The sequence below is a fragment of the Rhinoderma darwinii genome, chromosome 7 (genome assembly GCF_050947455.1).
Source record: "Rhinoderma darwinii isolate aRhiDar2 chromosome 7, aRhiDar2.hap1, whole genome shotgun sequence".
In the NCBI taxonomy this organism is placed as follows: Eukaryota; Metazoa; Chordata; class Amphibia; order Anura; family Rhinodermatidae; genus Rhinoderma; species Rhinoderma darwinii.
In genome coordinates, this window is record NC_134693.1 from 132,405,006 (window position 1) to 132,427,398 (window position 22,393).

General features: G+C 42.2%; 1 protein-coding gene across 4 annotated transcripts in view; it reads left to right on the forward strand.

The window, feature by feature from the left end:
* Positions 1-22,393, forward strand: part of SETD5 (SET domain containing 5) — a 96,383-nt gene that overhangs the window by 19,969 nt on the left and 54,021 nt on the right. For 3 of the 4 annotated variants that reach the window (XM_075834065.1, XM_075834070.1, XM_075834066.1), the window contains exon 2: positions 11,381-11,545. The exons of the other annotated variant lie outside the window; for it this stretch is intronic. The gene's annotated coding sequence lies outside the window, so the exon portion shown is untranslated. The remainder of the gene's footprint in view (positions 1-11,380; positions 11,546-22,393) is intronic. 4 annotated transcript variants of the gene reach the window in all.

Genomic DNA, 22,393 nt, shown 5'->3' on the forward strand with positions numbered 1-22,393 from the left:
GAGAGAAACGCAGCAAAATACACACAATTTTCTGCAGTAAAAAAACGGAGGAAACTGTACGGTTTTTCCGCAGCGGAATGTCTGCTAGTTTCTGCGGAATTCATGCTGAAATTTTCAGCAGCAATTCCGTTGTGTGGACAAGCCCTCATATTATCGGAACGACTGGGCTTTTATGGGAGCGGAAACGTGCAGACCTTTAGAAAAGAAATCTGCTTACCAATATATTGTCTTTACTGAATATACCTCCAGTGAGCACCTTACAAACCACACATGTGAATAATCTGCCGGTAGATATAGGTCATCCATGGGTTGTCACGACTTTCTGTTGAATACATATAATCATGATGCCGTCTCGTGACTATAACCTTTAGGCCAGGATCTCACACACTGTTTTGATGCAGTTTTTGGATCAGTTTTTTAAGCCAAAGGCAGAAGTGGATCTAAAGGAAAGGTATAAAGAAAAGACTGATGCATCTCCTTTCTTTTGAGTCCACTCCTGTGTTTGGCTAAAAGAACTGCGCCAAAACATGCATCAAAACTGCGTGTGTGATTCCGGTTTTAAGGTGTTTGTTCAGGACTTTAGAATGAAGGAAAGTGGATAAAATAAAAAAGATTTGCCTACTTAATCCCCCTCTTCTCCAGCTCCGCTGCTCTGATTGCCCCCACCGGCCTCTATTAACTCGCCATGCAGTGATGAGGTGCCGTTCACACATAACTACTGCAGGTCTGCAGCCAATCACTGGCCTTATCACCGTGATTGGCTGCATCGTTCATGTTTAGGGAAGTCGAGAACGACCGGCAGGAACCACAGGAGCGGTAGTTCTAGAGCAATAGGGGGTTAAACAGTTGAGTGTTGGTTTTATTTTTTATTTTATCCACTTTCCTTCTCTTGGCACATTTTTTTTTAAAGTCCCGGACAGCCTTTTAAGGTCCGTTTACACAAGCAGAAATTCGTATTAGCAATCTTCGATACGATGTCTGTAAGCGCTCAAATAGCAATTAGACAAGTATTTTCACACGTCGTTATCGTTTAAATAATCGTTAAAAATATGTTTGGTTGCCTATTTAACAATGTCACTTGTCTATCACACGATTCATGTTTACATGCCAGTGTCAGAACAACTAACAATTATTTTTATGTTCTCATAAACTAATATTTGTACGATCAACGGGCGTTCTATCGCTCGTCGTTCAGTCACTACACCTATTCACATTAGGCGATCATCATGTACGATCGCTTCTTAGTGTTGTAGTCTGACCGAATATCTGCTCATCTAAGGCTTCGTTCACATCTGCATCAGGGCTCCGTTCTGGCTTTCCGTCTAAGCTTTTCATCAGAACGGAACCCTGACTGAAACCATAAGTTTTACGTTTGCATCACCATTGATTTCAATGGTGACGGATCCGGTGCAAATGGTCTCCGTTTGTCTCCTTTGTGCAAGGGTTCTGTCGTTTTGACGTAATGAATAGCGCAGTCGACTACGGTATTGTTTCCGTCAAAAACGGCGGGGACCCTTGCACAACGGAGACAAACGGAAACCATTGGCACCGGATCAGTCACCATTGAAATCAATGGTGATGGAAACCTATGGTTTCCGTTTGTTTCAGTCAGGGTTACGTTCTGACGGAAAGCTCTAACGGAACGCCTGGATGGAGACCTGACGCAGATGTGAACGAAGCCTAAATGGAACTTATAACCTGTAATTGAAAATTTATGTGAAATGCCACTAATCATACTTGTAACCTTTATCTACAGTACATTGAATGATTTGGTTTTTGTAAGTAATTATGTGCAGTGAATTCTTGAAAGCCTCATGTGAGTTTCAGTGCGTAAAGGCCTGATTTAGACGGACGTACACTCAGTCAAATACAAGAGATAATCACCACGTGTAAAAATCAAACAGCGAACGATAAGTGGTTGGGTTTTCGTGGATCGGCCACGTCTACCTGAGTGAAAGATAATAGTTTGTCACTGAAACATTCCATCATCTGATCAGAAATCTGCCAGTTGTTAGCAGATCAGAGATGAGGTGTGGTTTTTGTTGAAGGTTGGTTCTATTGCGGGCAATGGTCGCAGTAACGACTAAACCGTGGAAATCTTAAGAGATTACTTTATCTAATAGACCGTCTTTCGAATGCAAACAACTCGCTAAATCATCGCTCGTTCATGAAAGAATATCTACCCATTTTATAGGGTAATAGACTATTTCTGATAGGATGGTATTATACACAAGATATACCTTCTATAATTGTTCCTCTCTGTATTCGCAGTGTTACATTGTAGCAGGCCGCACAGCACTCTGTAAGTCATTGGTTTCCTCTTGTCTCTAGCAGTTACAATGCAGCGTCTCCGCTAATGCTTCCCAGACCTGTCCTGAAGCTGATGAGTCATCCTCACGCCCCGTGTCTGTGTGCAGCCATCTTATTTTACTCCGTGTATCCTAAATAGTCAGCCAGGAATCTAAAATAAATGCAATGCTGCTAAAGTTTTGTTTGGAAAAAAAGAAACCACTCTTTACAGGATAAAATTCAGATTTTCACCAACATTGCAGTAAATTTGCTTTCTGTAAAGTTTAGCATTAGGCTAAATTCACATCTCGATTTTGCTGTACGTCCGATGTGCACGTTTTGACAAGAAAAAGCAGTGTCAAAACGCGTACCACAGCGTTGGTTTCTATGGTCAGGACGGATGCCCTTATGGTGTCGTCTGTGTATACGTTTTGTGTGCTTACGTTGTATCCCTTTTTTTCCCCATGTCCTGAAAAGCGTAATCTACTACACTCGTGTACGTTTTTATTTGTATTGTAGTCAATGGCGACGTATGGGATAAGGAGATCCTTTCGTTACAAAACATCAGTGTAAATAAAAAGGACCGATTAATGTCAAATCACATTTCTGATAATAAAAGTGAAAAACTGACAGGCAAATTAAAGTGTATGTTCACAAATGCCAGAAGTCTAGCAAGTAAAATGGGGGAGCTGGAGGCCTTGATACTGGAAGAAAATATAGATATAGTTGGTGTTGCTGAAACATGGCTGGACTCTTCACGTGACTGGGCTGTAAATCTACAGGGTTTTACACTTTTTCGTAAAGACAGGACAAATAGGAAAGGTGGTGGTGTATGTCTGTATGTGAGAAGTGATATGAAGGCGAGTGTGAAAGAGACAATAGTGGGTGAAGACTGTGAGGAGGTTGAAACCTTGTGGGTGGAACTAGAAAGGGAGGTAAACACTGAAAAAATTACTTTTGGTGTAATCTATAGACCCCCCAATATAACTGAGGAGATGGAAGTTCAGCTATATAAACAGATGGAGCGGGCTGCACAGACGGGTACTGTAGTGATAATGGGAGATTTTAATTTCCGGGATATTAATTGGTGTCATGGTTCGGCTTCAACTGCAAAGGGGAGACATTTCCTCAACCTGTTGCAGGAAAATTTTATGGGCCAGTTTGTGGAAGACCCGACTAGAGGTGAAGCTCTGTTGGATCTGGTCATTTCTAATAATGCAGATCTTGTTGGGAATGTCAATGTTCGTGAAAACCTCGGTAACAGTGATCACAATATAGTTACATTTTACCTATACTGTAAAAAACAAACGCAGGCTGGGAGGGCAAAAACATTTAATTTTAAGAAAGCCAATTTCCCCAGGATGAGGGCTGCAATTCAGGATATGGACTGGGAAGAACTAATGTCAAATAATGGAACAAATGATAAATGGGAGATTTTCAAATCTACTTTGAGTTATTATAGTGCAAAATTTATTCCTACAGGTAATAAGTATAAACGACTCAAATTAAACCCCACATGGCTTACACCTTCTGTGAAAGGGGCAATACATGACAAAAAAAGGGCATTTAAAAAATACAAATCTGAGGGTACAGCTGTAGCCTTTGTAAAATATAAAGAGCTTAATAAAATCTGTAAAAATGTAATAAAATTAGCAAAAATACAAAATGAAAGGCAGGTGGCCAAGGATAGTAAAACAAATCCTAAAAAATTCTTCAAGCATATAAATGCAAAAAAGCCAAGGTCTGAACATGTAGGACCCCTAGATAATGGTAATGGGGAGTTGATCACAGGGGATCAAGAGAAGGCAGAGTTACTAAATGGGTTCTTTAGCTCTGTATATACAACTGAAGAAAGAGCAGCTGATGTAGCCGGTGCCAGTGCTGTTAATATATCGGCTGATATACTGAATTGGATGAATGTAGAGATGGTCCAAGCTAAATTAAATAAAATAAATGTGCACAAGGCTCCGGGACCAGATGGGTTACACCCTAGAATTCTTAAAGAGCTTAGTTCAGTTATTTCTGTCCCCCTTTTCATAATATTCAGAGAATCTCTAGTGACTGGTATAGTGCCAAGGGACTGGCGCAGGGCAAATGTGGTGCCTATTTTCAAAAAGGGCTCTAGGTCTTCCCCGGGTAATTATAGACCAGTAAGCTTAACATCCATCGTGGGGAAAATGTTTGAGGGGCTATTGAGGGACTATATACAGGATTATGTGACAATAAATAGCATTATAAGTGACAGCCAGCATGGTTTTACTAAGGACAGAAGTTGTCAAACTAACCTAATCTGTTTTTATGAAGAGGTAAGCAGAAGTCTAGACAGAGGGGCCGCTGTGGATTTAGTGTTTTTGGACTTTGCAAAGGCATTTGACACTGTCCCCCATAGACGCCTAATGGGTAAATTACGGACTATAGGTTTAGAAAATATAGTTTGTAATTGGATTGAGAATTGGCTCAAGGACCGTATCCAGAGAGTTGTGGTCAATGATTCCTTCTCTGAATGGTCACCGGTTATAAGTGGTGTACCCCAGGGTTCAGTGCTGGGACCACTATTATTCAACTTATTTATTAATGATATAGAGGATGGGATTAATAGCACTATTTCTATTTTTGCAGATGACACCAAGCTATGTAATATAGTTCAGACTATGGAAGATGTTCATGAATTACAGGCAGATTTAAACAAACTAAGTGTTTGGGCGTCCACTTGGCAGATGAAGTTTAATGTAGATAAATGTAAAGTTATGCATCTGGGTACCAACAACCTGCATGCATCATATGTCCTAGGGGGAGCTACACTGGCGGATTCACTTGTTGAGAAGGATCTGGGTGTTCTTGTAAATCATAAACTCAATAACAGCATGCAGTGTCAATCAGCTGCTTCAAAGGCCAGCAAGATATTGTCGTGTATTAAAAGAGGCATGGACTCGCGGGACAGAGATGTAATATTGCCACTTTACAAAGCATTAGTGAGGCCCCATCTAGAATATGCAGTTCAGTTCTGGGCTCCAGTTCATAGAAAGGATGCCCTGGAGTTGGAAAAAATACAAAGAAGAGCAACGAAGCTAATAAGGGGCATGGAGAATTTAAGTTATGAGAAAAGATTGAAAGAATTAAACCTATTTAGCCTTGAAAAAAGACGACTAAGGGGGGACATGATTAACTTATATAAATATATTAATGGCACATACAAAAAATATGGTGATATCCTGTTCCTTGTAAAACCCCCTCAAAAAACAAGGGGGCACTCCCTCCGTCTGGAGAAAAAAAGGTTCAAGCTGCAGAGGCGACAAGGCTTCTTTACAGTAAGAACGGTGAATTTATGGAATAGCCTACCGCAGGAGCTGGTCACAGCAGGGACAGTAGATGGCTTTAAAAAAGGGTTAGATAATTTCCTAGAACAAAAAAATATTAGCTCCTATGTGTAGAAATTTTTCCTTCCCTTTTCCCTTCCCTTGGTTGGACTTGATGGACATGTGTCTTTTTTCAGCCGTACTAACTATGTAACTATGTAACTATGTAACTATGTATGCATTCTTAAACCCTACTTTTGCAGTTTTTCCGCAGCGGTTTTACCTGCAGATTTAGGGTATGTCCACACGTAGTGAGCAAAAACGTCTGACAATACGGAGCTGTTTTCAGGCGAAAACAGCTCCTGATTTTCAGTCTTTTTTTTTTTTATCAACTCGCGTTTTTCACGGCCGTTTTTGGAACTCTTTTTTTTCAATGGAGTCAATGAAAAACGCCTCCAAAAACGTCCCAAGAAGTGTCCACTTCTTTTGACGAGCCGTCATTTTACGTGCCGTATTTTGACAGCGACGCGTAAAATTACACCTCGTGGGAACAGAGCATCGTAAATCCCATTGCAAGCAATGGGCAGATGTTTGTAGGCGTAATGGAGCCGGTTTTTCAGGTGTAATTTGAGGCGTAAAATGACCGAATTACGTCTGAAAACAGTGCGTGTGAACATACCCTCAGTGTTAAAGATCGATTTATATCCAGGTATATGTGGACCTGTGGATTTCCAGTGGTTTTTTACTGCGTTTCCGCTGTGAAAACAGCAGCAAAACAAATCTATTGGGGAATTTCTGTTCCCCATTGAAGTCTGTCGGCCGAACACGCAGCTTCAAAACCTGCAGCATAAATGGATATGCTGCGGAATTGAAAGTCGCACTGCAGAACACTTTCCACACACACTTTCTGCGTTTTTATTTCGCAGTGTGGGCATGACATTTTCTATATTTCATTCATTTTGCTGCTGCTGTAAATGCTGCGTAATTTCCACACAGAATTCCATCGTGGAAATTCCAGAGTTTACGCTACGTGGGAGCCCGGCCTAAGGCGGGAATTTATAAAGCCCCTTGTGCCAGTTTTCCGGTTTAGGCAAAAACATTTTTGCAACTTTTTCTATTTTTATGCCCGAATAAAACACCAGTCTTAATAAACTCCCCCGTAAGCGTTCCAGTCACAATTATGGAAACGTTCTAATAGTTTACAATAAGCACTTTTCAGAGTGTGGCTTATTAATATCGTGGCCGCTATTTTTCCTGAAAAAACAACGCAAGACATGGCCATGGCAGCAAACAGAATGATTTTAGTTGTTCGCACAGAAACCAAATCCTGCATAAAACAGGACATCATAGTGCTATTCACATGAGACTGTCAACATGACTGTTACCTTGGAAACAAGCGCGTTCATTCTCCCAAACAGCGCTCACCACTGTGGCACATAGTCATGCGGTACCGGCTCTACTACATATGTTATTTTAATGGATTTTGTCCTAAACTGCAAAATGCAGATAAACGTCATGTTGGTCCTGTCTTAGGGGAATTTCAGTATGTATACCTTGATTTAATTTCATCCCCTGTTAACCATGCTGTATACTGAGCACGCTGCAGCGCAGGTCACCTGTTACCTGGGAGCCCGGTAGAAATGGGAATAAAAACCTGCTGTATTTATGTAAAAAATGTGCCGCTCCCCAAAAATATTTTTGAAAAATTCTGTAATTTTATATCCGTTATGGTTACACTGGGGACAACTGGAATGGCCACATCATCTGTCATCCGGCTAGACTACTCAATGGCTAATTTAATAGTGATGAATGTATTGCTATTATCTTTTTGTAATGCAGGAGTTTGGGAAAGCTGAGTGACGACCCCTGTGGGAGCTGTAATGTTGCTCACGTTGCCTGACACGTATAGCTGTAAAATGGCTCAACATAATATTGCAATCTCACAAATGAACAAAGTTGCTCTTTTTTCCATTTCTTCAATTTTTTTGTTTGTTTTAGGCCCCATGCACACAAACGTATTTTTGTGGCCGTAATTCACCCGCAAATCTGCGGGTGAATTGCGGCCCCATTCGTTTCAATGGGCCCATGCACACGACCGTGGTTTCCACAGTCCGTGCATTGCCCAGGAGCCTGGACCGCAAAAAGATAGGACGTATTATTACGGCCATGTTTTGCGGTCCAGGCTCATAGAAATGAATGCACGCGGCCATGTGCGCGGCCCGCGGGTGACACTCCCCGGCCGACCGAGCCGCAAATCACGGCCCGTGCACATCACTATGGTTGTGTGCATGAGGCCTAAGGCTTGTTTTTAATTGTTGGATTGTGGAATCGGTCCTTTTGTTATGTCCCAGTATTGGATCCACTCCCACCATGTCCCTAGTTCCTAGGTTGTACTGCCCTGTAATGGGCTGACTCCTGTACATAAGATAATGCTGCACGGTTTCACATGTAGCTTTTGTTTGTTGCTTTCCTTTTACAGTTTGTTATATATTATGGTTGCAATTGTAGATAGTGCCCTACAGTTCCCTTAGTAGTGCTACACAACCAGCCTCCTGTAGATGGTGCCCCCCAAATAAATAAAGAAACTTATACTCTCTTAACCCCGTCCCTGCGATGAGTGGAGCTGCACAGCCTCCTCAGCCATGTAAGGCCTGCAGCCCATGAAACACCGAGACTGGACCACTGCGTAGGCCGCCGCGAGGGATCATGTCCCAGCGTCTTATAGGCTGCAGGCCTAATGTGGCCTGCAGCATAGTGAATGGCGGAGATGATAGCTCTTTGCTCTGCCATAGTATTCAATTGTATCTGTGTCCTGAGCATTAGCAGACTTTTTGAATTGTCATAATATCAAAGGGTTTTTCCCTGTAAAAAAAGATTTGTATATACTTTATATTTTTTAGATTCCTTATCAGCTTGGATATTGGGTATGAAAAAGATTTGATCAGGACCCATGACGTTTTATTATTTAAATCTAATAAGTAACATTTTGTTAGTAGCCGGTATATTGTTGTTACATGCTAATAACAGTCAGTGTTGTCCTTATGAGCCGTCTCTTGTTAACAGGCGGATCGCGGTGCATTTGTGTCCATAGCTACCTGGCACGGTGACGAGTCTTTTACTTTGTTATTGAAACGGCTACTATGTGAAAAGTGACACTTGTAAAGTTTAGACCTCATTGCTTCAGTCTTTAGTTAAATGGAGCCCTTGTGCGAGACTCTGCCTGCAAACAAATCGTCAGCAACCGTCTCGAAAACCAGGTGTAGACTCTGTCCGCCTCTGATCTACCCACCTTCCTTCCTGCTTTGCATTTTATTCCAGCTCTGACTTTCCCCCAAAAAACTACTGCCATAATTACGGTGCCGCTGCTTCCAGAATGTAACTTATTTTTTTTGTATTTTAATTATATTTAATGTCCACATAGCTACAAATATATACCGTACATAATCACTCCAGCATAATGCAGTTATTTACATTCATTTTATATTCATTTACATCAGACTTGTCATGGATGCATCATTGCGAACGGATAATTATGGATCCATCCTAGATTCCTATTTAATTCTATACACTGCTGCAGTTGCAATCATCCTCCTAGATCAGACGAAATTACGGAGGAAATTGTGGACCCATTCATTCCTATGGGTAACAGACACCTTTCAGTATATTTACGGATGGGTGTCCGTGCCATAGAAATGATCCACAAATTATAGAACATGTCATATTCTTGTCTGTAATTACGGTACGGACTCCCCATAGAAGTCTATGGGCTCTTCCGTAATTGATTAAATGTGTAGCCTTCCGTAATTGCAGATCCGTTGCTATGCGACGCCAGGGGATTATCCAAGATTTCGCCCTCTTTTTTTTTCGGGTCCGTAAATACGGATGAACTACGGACCGTATGTGCGGACAGCGCATCGTATATGCGGATGAGTTGTGGATGACTACAGATTGGTATTTGCGGACAGTAAAAAAAATAAATTGTCGTGTGCATGAAGCCTAACCCGGATAAAAGTAATATTTAGGCTTCGTTCACATCTGTATTGTGCCTCCGTTCTAGTAGATCCGTCAGAGGACCACAAGAACGGAAGTTAAAGAGGCTCAGTCACCACATTATAAGTGCCCTGTCTCCTACATACGATGGGCGCTATAATGTAGGTGACAGTAATGCTTTTTATTTAAAAAACTATCTGTTTTCACCACTTTATTAGCGATTTTAGATTTATGCTAATGAGTAGCTTAATGCCCAAGTGGGCGTGTTTTTACTTTAGACCAAGTGGGCGTTGTACAGGGGAGTGTATGACGCTGACCAATCAGTGACCAATCGGCATCATGCACTCCTCTCCATTCATTTAGGCAGCACATAGGGATTCTTTTAGATCCTTATGTGCTGTCTTATACTAACACATTATCGATGCTGAAGTGTTTAGAAAGTGAATATACATTCCACGGGATGTCTATTCACAATCTCTGCACTTTCTTACTCTGTCTGTGGTAGTTACAGCAGAGGAAGCGTAATCTCGCGAGATTACGCTATAGATGACAGGTTACAACGAGATTACGCTTCCTCTGCTGTAACTACCACAGACAGAGTAACGAAGTGCAGAGATTGTGAATAGACATCTCGTGGAATGTCTATTCACTGTCTAAACACTTCAGTATTGTTAATGTGTTAGTATAAGACAGCACATAAGGATCTAGCAGGATCCCTATGCGCCGAGTAAATGAATGGAGAGGAGTGCATGATGCTGATTGGTCAGCGTCATACACTCCTCTGTACAACGCCCACTTGGTCTAAAGTAAAAACATGCCCACTTGGGCATTAAGCAACTCATTAGCATAAATCTAAAATCGCTAATAAAGTGGTGAAAACAGATCGTTTTTTTAAAATAAAAAGCATTACTGTCACCTACATTATAGCGCCCATCTCCTTATGTAGGAGACAGGGGACTTATAATGTGGTGACAGAGCCTCTTTAACGTTTCAGTCAAAAAACCCATTGATTTCAATGGGTTTTGTATTTGCATCAGTCGTGCTCAGTTATGCTCCGTTCCGTCAGGTTTCCGTTTTTTTTGACTGAAGCAATAGCTTAGTCTGCTGCGCTATGGTTTCCGTCAAATTACGGAAACCTGAAGGAAAGTACCTTTCTGTGTTTTTTTTAACATTGAAGTCAACGGATGACGGATACAATCTGATATGCCGTCCGTTTGTATCAATTATGAAAGCAAGAAAGATGCAAAGATAAAAACGGATCAATTAAAAACGGAGTTTAACTGATGACAAACTGACACAAACGTCAGAGTCCGTTTTTTTGACGGAGCCGCTAAACTGATCCGTCAAAAACATTTTACCTTCCGTTGCATTCAGTCTGGCCTCCGTCAGTCTGTCCATTTTTTTAACATTTTTATTTCAACGTATTTTATTTCAACGTATTCTCGAAAACTGATGTCACAACGCAGATGTGAACGAAGCCTTACTATGTGTGGTTATGTCATGTCCTGCTAATTGCTGCCAAGAGTTGACTTCACGTACCTACTCCAATATGGGCTGCTGCATAACATCATCCATATTTTCCATTTAATAATGATCCTCTATATTTTGAGATGAATTTTATGGGAGGTGAGAGATTTGTGAGCCCACGCGAACTTCAATATAAATTGTTCAATATTCTGTAGTGTTAGATTTTAGTATTATAGCGCTATAGCAGGTTAATGCGCAGATGTTCAATAGCGGCGCTGCAGGAAGGATCTTCACATTTTAAATTGACGCAGATTTTATTTGATTTTTTTTTCTCAAAGAATAAATTTTCTGGATACGTTGGTAGACCTGCTACTATGGAAAACGACGTCACCGCTTTTACACAGGGCCTTTTTGAAGCTTTCTGCCTGAGTGGAAACAACGTGCAGATACCTGCAAGTCTGAACGTACCCTTCTAAATTCTCTGCCACAAGCACATGTAAAAGGTATGGTCAAACTTATTTTTTAGAACCTGTTGACAGCTTTTAGTTAGGCCTCATGCACACGACTGTAATAGGGTTCCCATTCAATAAGGTTCCCATTCATGCATGGGACCTCAACTGTACTTCTGTATGCGTCTTACATCATACGGACAGAGGTTTTTCTGTTTAATTGCATACGAATCGGACCAAAAACTGTCATGGCATGTTGCATCTAGGAGAGTAGCTCCGGACAAACTTGAGGGGAAAAAAAACCTGCACCCCGACTGCAAAGTGTGTACTTGATACTAAGGACTCATGCACACGACCGTATTGATTTTGCGGTCCGCAAAACCACGGGTCTGATGCGTAACGCAAATAATTCTCCTCGTGCATCAGTGTGTCTTTCGGACTCACGGATCCACGACAATTCGCCAGTATTGGTGAATCTGTAAATCCGGACCGTAAAATGACTTGTCCTGAGTTTTTGCGGTGCGTATTTGCGGCCCCCGCACAGACCCATGTAAATCATGTTAGTGTGAACGGGGCCATAGAAAAGAATGGATCCGCAATTTATCGTCAAAAATGCGGATAAATTGCGGCGGCAAAAATACGGTCTTGTGCATGAGGCCTAAGGTTTGATTTTCCTGGTTTTTAGGGCTTGTCCACACGTAACTGAATGCTGCAGATTTTCAGTCCTGAATTGAAAATGGAAAATATGCAGCAGAATACAGTAGCAGCAAATCTTTAACAAATCTCATCCACACGGTGCGTAAAATTTCTGCCCAGAAATTAACCTATGGTGTGTATTTTTTGGACTGCAGCATGTCAATCCCTGCTGCGGAAAGTGGACAGAATTACTGCGTTTTTCAGAGATGTCGCCATCTCCCAACATTGAGAAAAACGCCGCAAAATCTGCACCGTTTTCTTCAGTAAAAAACGCAGGAAACGGTGCGGTTTTTCCACAGCGGAAATCCTGCTAGTTTCTGTAGAATTCCTGTAGAAATTTTCTGCAACAGTTCTGTTACCTGTGGACAAGCCTTTTGTGTCCATATTATATTAGAACTGGGCCCCTGGTGGATCTGCTGAACTGTACGTAGATCGCCATAGAATCCTATTTCGTAAAACAGATTGGGTCCACGTGGTGCAGCCGCATTATGCCCACAAAAATCTGGCCTATAGTGGAGGGCCCGGAATAATTCCTTGTATTCGGGTATATTCACATGCGGCAGATTGTGTTGCAGAAATTTAGTACTACTCATCTGAATGGCGTTGTTATTGCAGCAAGCGCATGAATTTTTTGCAAGTTCTCTTCAGATGAATGGAACTTCTTTTCGGTCACAGACATTTCTGCAGCAAAATCTGCCGTGTGTGAATCCACCCCAAGGAGAAACTTGACCAATTGATGATTTGGGAATAAATCCAGGACTAAAACTCTGAAATATTTGTCTTTTGGCAGAGGTCTGATTCACGCTGTAATGAAAGGCAATTCTGTTTTGCCAATGGCAGTAAACACCTATTGAGCCTTTCTTTTCTTTTTAGGTTTTTACTTATTGTTACTTAATCCTGATAATAATATGCACATGTTTATGCAAGAACCAGCTGTGTTGGGGTCCAAAATGCGATGTTTCCTATGGGGCTGTTCTGACTTTCCTATTTTGTGTGCAGAATTGCATCATCCATGGCCTTTTTATCACTTGAGGAATGCAATGATACGTGATATTTTTTTCGTGTTTTTTATTTTTTATACAGCAAAGACAGTGGCTTGCAAAACAGGAAGCAGCTTGTACTCTAAACTGTACATTTCCTCCTAAAAATGAGAAAAAAAAATACATGAAATCATAAGCACTTGAGCTTTCTGCGTGTGCCATGTTTAGTGTTATCTTGGTTTGCTTGGAACAACGTATTCTGGGTGACCACCACTGATATGGTGCCTTTACTATTCCCATTGTAGCAGTCACACTTCCCTCCACGGACCCTAAATGGTATACAAATCTCCACTGTGTCAAGTTACATGCCACCCACCCCGTGATATTCTCTCCTAGTGTTCTGCCTGTGTCATTGCCAACTGTAGTCCTGGCATTCTATTCATGAACCAGAAAGCTTCGTGCTGTAGGTCCCACTAAAATAGAGAGAATTGTATTAACACGCAAAGAGGGTAAAGTAATAGTAAAAATAAAATACATGAGACATGAAGCCTGACCCGGACGTGTAGCTGGACATTAGCTGTGCCTAACTGTAAACGAAAAAGGTTTCTACAATTGTGTTTCTTACATAATATTACGTGAACAGACTGCAGGAGCTTTCCTCATGGCATCAATGAATGTATATCTTGGTTGGTTATATACCAGGCATGCAGGTGATTCCCCTCCCCCACCTATATATAAGATCAGCCGTTTTAATTGGCTGCAGGACAGATGCAGCAGTGTCACACAGGTTGAAGTGTTCAGCGCTGCAGTTATGTGAAAAGATCCAATTGATTAAAATTCCTCCCTGTCCCCCCCCCCCCACTTCTCGTTCCCGAGGGCTCCAACTGTGCGTCTCCCTGCATTTTATAGAGGTCACGTATGGCGCAGAGCCTCCATGATAAGACTGGTAATCGGAAATGCGTTCTCCTTACAGTACAGTGCACAGGAGGAGGATGGGCTGTCAGGTGATGCTGCGAAAAAGGAGAAGCTGTTTGTCTCCACAGTGAGATTACATGTATGTTCAAGTAACCCCCTGACAAGCGCTGCCTTCACTGTCCTGTCTCCATGGCAACACGGACCAAATCTTGGCAATCTCTTCAGTTTACTTTTTTTTTTTTCTTTTTGCATTGATTTCCAGGGTAGATGAGACCCACCACACCACGCAGATCCCTGTCCCTCTGCCGTATTCTGCATAATGTGGTTTTACGTTTTCGGTTACAGTATTAAAAGGCATAATGCATTTCCCTGTCAATCTATAAGGCTGGAATCACACGTGCAGTTTTGTTTTAGCCAAACCCAGGAGTGTATCCTACAGGAAGGGGAAGTATAAGTCCTTCCTTTTCTGATTCTCCTTTCTATTGAATCCAATTCTGACTTTGGCTCCAAAAACGGCATCAAAAACTACATTGATTTCAGCCTTATGCTCTATCTGGTCCTGCCGCAAAATCCGCCACGGAATTATTCTTGCCGTCGGCAGGAAGATTCCCCCTCCTATTGAGTTCAATGGGAGGTTCGGGCGGAATCCGCTCGAAGATCAAGCAGGACTCCCGTTGAAATGAATGGGAGGCGGAATCCACCACAAAATTCCCACCGTGTGAACAGGACCTTATACAAGCTTTTGGTTTAAATTACGGTGTCCTTTTTGTCCCCAACTGAGAAGGGCTCAATATCAATTAATCAGTTCTGTATGCAGGAGGAGCGGGTCTTAGTTTCTGGTTGCATGAGTGGAAATTGTCATTCTCTCAATCTGTGTTGTAATATTCTGAAATGAATATTTGGTTATTAAAGGGATACGACCAATAAAATGTTCTGTTGTGTAACTGAACATATTCCGTTGTTCCCCGTTATCATCCACTTGCAGAGGCGATGCTTGTAATGTTCGGCTGACAGGAAGTCAAGGAAACTCCCTGCCCCCATGAGCACTATTTTTTTTTTTTGTATATCTTTTTAGTTTTGAGAACTTCCAGAAACTTTTACGTCCGTGTGACCGATATCAGCAGCTGTGCGTTGTACTTTACCCTGTAAGATTAGCGCTACTTTGACTAGAATGTTTTAGGACGTAGATGTATAATGATTAAATATAAATATATATCTCAATAATATTCAGGAAGGAGGCTGGATAGCGGCTGCAGAGCCTTGCATGTTGGGCTGGGTGGAGGAATGATTAGATTGAGGTCGTAGAAGGGATCACCGGAGCAGTTATCCATTATATCTCTGTACGTGTCTGGAAAAGAAAACAGCCAGTGAACCTCTACCGCTGGAGCCCGTGCTGCATTTTCCTTGGGAAATAAGATTAATGCTTTCTGCATCTAGGACAGAAATAGGGCAGCGCAGGGAGAGGGATGATTCCAGAAGTCGCCTGACAGTGATCCACGAGCAGGGAAGTTTGCTGCGATGAGGATATTTGGTAAATTCGAACCTGGGAACAAAAAAAACAAAACCCCTAATCATAATCCACTTATCCTTGTGTTTTACACAACCAGCATTTACCTTTTTTTTTTTTTTTTTAAATCCGTTAAAATTTTATTGACAAGAACAGCAATACATTATCTTTCATGCATCAACTGTATCAGCATGGTATACAACATTTCCTTTACCATTTCTTTTTACATGATAGTTTGTCGCTGTTGACGGAGTTGTGCAGCTTCGCTTGGGATCGGTAGCTGTATTATAAATATAATTGGAAGTATCGTTTACAGATCTGAGTGACGTTCACTAGGAGGGATGATTTGCATAGAAGCATTAGGGGCTGCAGTCTCCATCATCCTTAATATAATGCTATTGATTTCCAGCCACCGACTCCATACCTGGCTACTGGTTTTGGTTTATTTGTGGCTGCAAAAATTGTGAGTTTCCCAATGAATGATCGATAGGGTGACAGTGGCTGTATACCAATGTAGTACAGTGTAAGGGTGGCATTTTAAGCTCCTCCACCTTCTAGTTTAGTTTCTATGGTTTCCCATAAAATTATTGGATTCCTTGAGGAGGTAGATCGTGCTTCTGTATTGACAGCTTGGCCTAGAAACCCACAGTTACTTCTTATTACTATCACGTATAATGACGTGGACTCGCACTGTGATGCAAAGATGAATTATTGTCTCTCTTTGCTACGTTTAGACCAAATGCTTAAACAGGTTTGTTTAGGGCGCTATTCCCCAGCAGTATAACTACATACGGTGGTTTAGTGCCCTAAAATCTAGCCACAGGTTCCCTTTAAAGCCTTATACAAATCGTCCATGTGACCACCGGTTTAATGGACCGTGTGAAGGGCCCGTGAAAAAATAGGACATGTCATTATTTGGCCATTTTCACGGATCCCACAATAGACTCACGTCTATGAGAGATCTGTGAAACTTGGTCCCGCACAGGTGCGAATCGGACGTGAAAAACTGCAGTTTTTCACATCTGATTTGAAACAATTGTTTGATTAAGGCCTTGACCCTAAGGGGATTCTTTCTGCAGCCGTAATTTCTAATGTGGGCCATAGAACTAAGAATACAGTCGGCTTAATAATTATTTGACCGCCATATGCAACAACTCGTTATTTCTGTGGTGGGAGCTGGATAAGTTGCCACCAGACACCCCTGGCACCATTTACCTTGAATGAAATAAGATCGTGTAAACTCCATTGTTTTTCAGCCGGAGACATTGTGTAATGGTCACCATCAACATGATATCGGGGGATCAGCTGAAATATCTCATGGCTATGAGCAGTTGAGTGGGAAATACTTTCTGATTCTTTATTGATTTGTTTTTTTTGTCATTTTAGTTGTTTTGTGCCCAATATTTCCGCTTTGATAAGGCATCATATGGTATTGGTTCCATTAAAAGAACTTTGTTGACCTCTGCGTTGGATGCTCCGTTAGGGTCCTCTGTTGCAGATCCAGTCGAAATACCAGAAACAATAGCGCAGCATGTGTCGCTGTTTACGCTAAAACCACGGAAAAACTGTGGGTTCTGTCGGCCGCCGGTGGTGTCTGTCGTGCAATGGAACCGGTGCTTCTGGTATTTCCGGTGTTCTGCTCCTCTGACTGAGCAGAACAACGGAAAGCTGATGCCTGCCGCCCTCCGGATATATAGACACCTCACCGTAAACAAGCTGCTTATGAGGTAATGCAGTCGGGGAGCCAGGTAGCCAATGCGCCTAGAAATGTAAATACGAAGGGTAATGTTTAGCTGCCAGTCTGACCTTATACTGACTGGCAAACACGACATCACCTGCTGGGGGACAGGAAGAAAGAATGTGGGAAGAAAAATAAAAAAGTCCCCTAACAAAAAACAAATAGACCGATTGTGTGAGTCATAGACCATTATTTTTTTAATAGGCCACATAAATACTGGTGCATTAGTGCATGCGATCTGCCTGCCAGACTTTTCAGTACTGGCGTGTCCCCAGTACATGTAGAATTTACCGCTGGGAAGGGTCTTTGAGGGAAGTAGGGTTAGAACAGTAAGTAGGTCGTGTACGTCTGGCAGCCTGTGGGGAGAAGTGATGCCCGATGGTACATTAAGCCCTCGGGCACAAGGCCGGTGGAGATGAGACTTCAAGGCCAAAAGCACACGATGCGTGTTACGTGCGGATTTGACACGCGTATCTTAGTGCGACAAATCCGCAGCGTAATACAGCACCAGCAAAGTTAATGTGACTTCAAAAAAATCTCATCTACACTTTGCAGATTTTTTTCTGCACGTAAATTGACCTGCGGTGCATATTCTAAAATCTACAGCATGTCAACTTAACTTGTGTTTCCGCTTGCAAATTTTATCTGACCAGTTTTAAAAAAAAAAAAAAACACACCAAGACCCGCAGCGTAAAAACGCACCTATTTCCGTATCAATATGCAGGAACGGCACCTAAAGTTGCATAAAAAAAAAACGTACCATTCGGACTTTACCTTCGGAATTACCTGTGTTGACCTGCAGATTTTCTGCAGAAAATTCTGCAACATGTGCATGTAGCCTAAAAGGAAACCTTCGAATGGTCAGATTCTGAAAAGCTAATTGGCTCAATAACTTGTGTATGAAACAATAAATGATCTAATATTTGATCAGTCCCTGGAACGAAATAATTGCAACAGCAGAAACTTATTTTCTTCATTCCTAATATCCAGTATATTAAATGTGCCTCAGCGAGTAGTCGACCTCCAAACGCCAGGGCTAGTTGCTAAATTGGTCATTCCGGTGATATCCTAGGTGTAGTGATAAGGATTACCAATCAGCAGTTATTTAGGGTGTGTGTACAACTTCTGTAAAAAATAAAATAATTGTATATACTGTGTATTGAATATGATACCAGTAAAAAATGTCAGTGATTACGTAAAGTGCTGTGACCGTCTCAATCGTGAACCTCCTATATAAGCTCCAAGTACAACTCCATGTAGAGGGTTGTAATAAGTGGCGATCCCATAACCAGATGCTACCTGTAGTGTTTACATAGAGTGCACATCTCTACCTGGTGTGATAAGGCCAAGTTCACACTAGCGTTACTATACGTTTCACTCTCTTCCGTCAGAGGAAGAGCACATCGAAGTATTAAACGGAACGCAACGGTTCCGTTAGAATTACCCATTGATTTCAATGGTAATTATTTTATTTCAGTTGCTTTCTGTTTGACTCCGTTTGCTAGCATTCCGTTTTTTCTTCACGGAATCAAAAGTTCTGCAGACTGCACTTTTGCTTCAGTAAAAAAAAACGGAAACCTAGCGAACGGAGACAAACGGAAAGCAATTGAAACAAAAGACTTACCATAGAAATCAATGATAATTCTAATGGAACCGTTGCTTTCCGTTTAATCTTTCGATCCCTTTCCTCTGACGGAAGAGAGGTAAACGTATACGAACGCTAGTGTGAACTTAACCTAAGAACTGATGAGTTATTGGTGATGCATTTTTCAGCATGGCAGAAAAAGTGGAACAAAATGTAACGCTTAGGCCTCATTTTCACAAGCCTGTCCGATTTTCATGCGCAAAAAAAAAGCAAGTTTTCCACGCATATGACTGTCCGTGTGGCATCATTGTGCCATCCGTTTTTTTATGTCAGTGTTTTTCCTCTGCAAGCGCTTCTTGTCTTTTTGTTAAGCAACAGATGCGTGAAACGCGGACAGCACACGAATGTCGTCTGTGCGCTGTCCATTGTTTTCACGCACCCATTGACTTCAATAAGCGATGTGGTCTGCAAAAAACGATCAGAATAGGACATGCAGTGAGTTTCACACAACGGGGACACGCTGCGTGAATAAACACGGATGTGTGAATAGCTACATTGCATTGGTCAGTGTGCTGTCCGTTACTTACACGGACAGCACACTGACGTAAAATACACCAGTGTGAATGAGGCCTTATGCTGCAACATTGGCCTGCAGCATATATATTGTTACAATGCACAACACAGGCCCCATGATTGGCGAAAGGTTTTAGGAGAGACAAAGCTTCCCTTAGGAGCCCCTGAGTCTGCCGGGTTATTGATACTGCTCTTCTGTCTGCTCGCTGACGCTCTACACCAGGATTGCATCATCCGCAGCAGTGCTGCCAACTCACTGCTGTACAAAGAGGGAGGCAGACAAGGCCTTGTCTCTTCAGAGGCTTCTCCCGTCTTCCTGAAACCTCGCTGAAGCCTGGCCTTTCCTAAGAGTCACCTTTGTTCTGAAGTCCCCTCTTTCAGGACTGTCTTTAGCCCCCTCCCCCATCTACTTCCTTCCAAAACGTGTTCATATTTCTCGTTTCCTGTTAACCCTTTGGCTATTGTGCGAATGGCCTAAAACCTTTTATTTGATACTGCAATGTAAACACAGGCCTTTCCCTCTTTCTATGATTTGCTTAATGTCAAATATTCATATTTGTTATCGCCAGGCTCGTCCAAACCTTCACTGTTTGTTTGGATCGCTCTGCTCCTAGGTAACGTGGCAGAACACGACTGGAAATAAATCATGCCATGTACTATCGGTATTGTGTGGCGCACAAAACAATGTAGAACTTTCTGCCAAATGTAGGAACTGGAAGGATGTAGCATGTAGGTTATCTGCCTTCTGTTTAATGAGGAAGGTAAAACTTAGAGACGTTGAAGGTTTTGCCTTTGCTTGTATTACTGGGACCTCTACCTTGTTAGATACTTAGAAATTCAAGGCTACCTGGACTGTAGAGATAGTCGCTTTACCAGTCTAAGAGTACAGTGATCCCCAACCACCGGGCTGCGGATCATTTGGTACCGTAGCAGCGGATCGTTTGGTACCGTAGCAGCGGATCGTTTGGTACCGTAGCAGCGGATCGTTTGGTACCGTAGCAGCGGATCGTTTGGTACCGTAGCAGCGGATTGTTTGCTACCGGGCCGCGGATCGTTTGCTACGCGCACGGTGGCCGCAGTGAATAACGGGCGAAGAACCGCACCAAATTGTGGTGCAGTTTTTCGCCCGGGAAAGTCAGCTGCGGGAAACTGCTGAGCACTCAAGCTGCAGCAGTCTCCTGGGATAAAACATCATAAAACGGCTGCGATTGGCTGCAGCAGTCACATGGGATGAATCGTCCTACCAGGAGGCTGCCCTGGAGGAGGAAACATACTTCTAAGTTGCATTTTTTGAGGCGCAATAGCTGAGATTCTGTCGCAATAAACACAACTTCTATTTGTTGTGGGTTTTACCTCCCCATTGAATTCAATGGGAAAATCCCACAACAAATAAGCAGCGCTTACACAAATACAATTGACATGCGGCAGAATAAAACTGTGCACCGCATGTTAATTTCTGTACGGTTTTTACACACATTTATGCAGCGTGTGGATGAGATTTGTTCTATATCATCCTCTTTGCTGCTACTGTATTATGCTGCCGAGTTTCCGCAAAGAATTCCATTGATGCAACAAGTGGACTGACCTGAAAACACCCCGCGTGGTTCGTGGAAAAATTTGTCTTTCATGAAACTGGTCATTGGTTAAAAAAAAGGTTGGGGACCGCTGTTCCAGTGCACACACAGCGCAGCGGGTATTTTACCAAGTATGAGACTGCTACATCTATAAAGAAAATTGACTGCTTTCCACCAAAGCTGATGTGCGCAATTTCAAGTCTAGCAGAAGTCTGACCAGCGTGTCTAGTAAATTGCATGTGTGGTCATTGGCCTGTAATGGGTCAGCCTTCACTTTGAAGGGGAATCTCCTTGTGTAGTTCATAGTGTTTGTTACTGCTATTTGTGTAGAGAATAAACTATATTTCTTACCCATATGACTAATAGAAAATATATCATACAACCTGCAAGGGGTCTAAAAATGTTTATTGCTGCACATGTAGTATTTTACAGTAGGAGCAGCACTATAGTTGTACAGAATTAGGAGTTCTGCTATCAGAACCTGTTTTTTTTTTTGCTAAGGACTGAACAGGACAATGAAATATTTCTGTTTTTTGACACCTCTTTGTTCACATAGACGAGTCGTTAACACTTTTTTAATATGTATGGTTACTTAGAAACAGCGTTTTGCCTTTAAGTTTGGCACGTACACCGGGAAAATTTGTGTATAGGTGATGGGGCAAAGTAATCATGGCTGCACTTACCAGAGACTGTTCACGTGTTATATTCATAATTGAGCTCTGCTTGTGTGTTATTAGGGTGATGCCACATGTCTTTTGGAAAATTGTGGCAAAGCTGCTACGTGTGAACTCGCCTTTAGGCCTCGTGCCCACTTCAGTTATTTTCTTCAGGGTGCTATCTGTTTTTTTAACGGATAGCACACTGACACATTCATTTCTATGGGGCCACACTACCGATGTTTTAGCGGTAGCGTGCGTCCATTCCGTCAAAAGTAGAACATGTCTTACTTCTGTCCGTTGTTCAGTGTCCGTCTCGCCCATTGAAGCCTATGGGTCTATCAAAACAACAGACGGCACACAGAAGGCATCCGTGTGGCGTCCGTTTTTCTTGGATCCGTTGCCAAAGTTCTCTGCATTCAACACACAAGATGGATTTTAACAGACCATTTAAAACGGAAGGCAAACGGAAGCACAACATCCGTTTAAAACGGATTGGATGTCGACTGCGCTATTCATCCCATCAAAATGATGGAACCCTTGCACAACGGAGACAGACTAAAACCATTGGCACCGGATCAGTCACCATTGAAATCAACGGTGATGGAAACGAAAACCTTTGTTTTCAGTTTGTGTCAGTCAGGGCTCCGTTCCGACGGAAACCTCCGTCGGAACGGA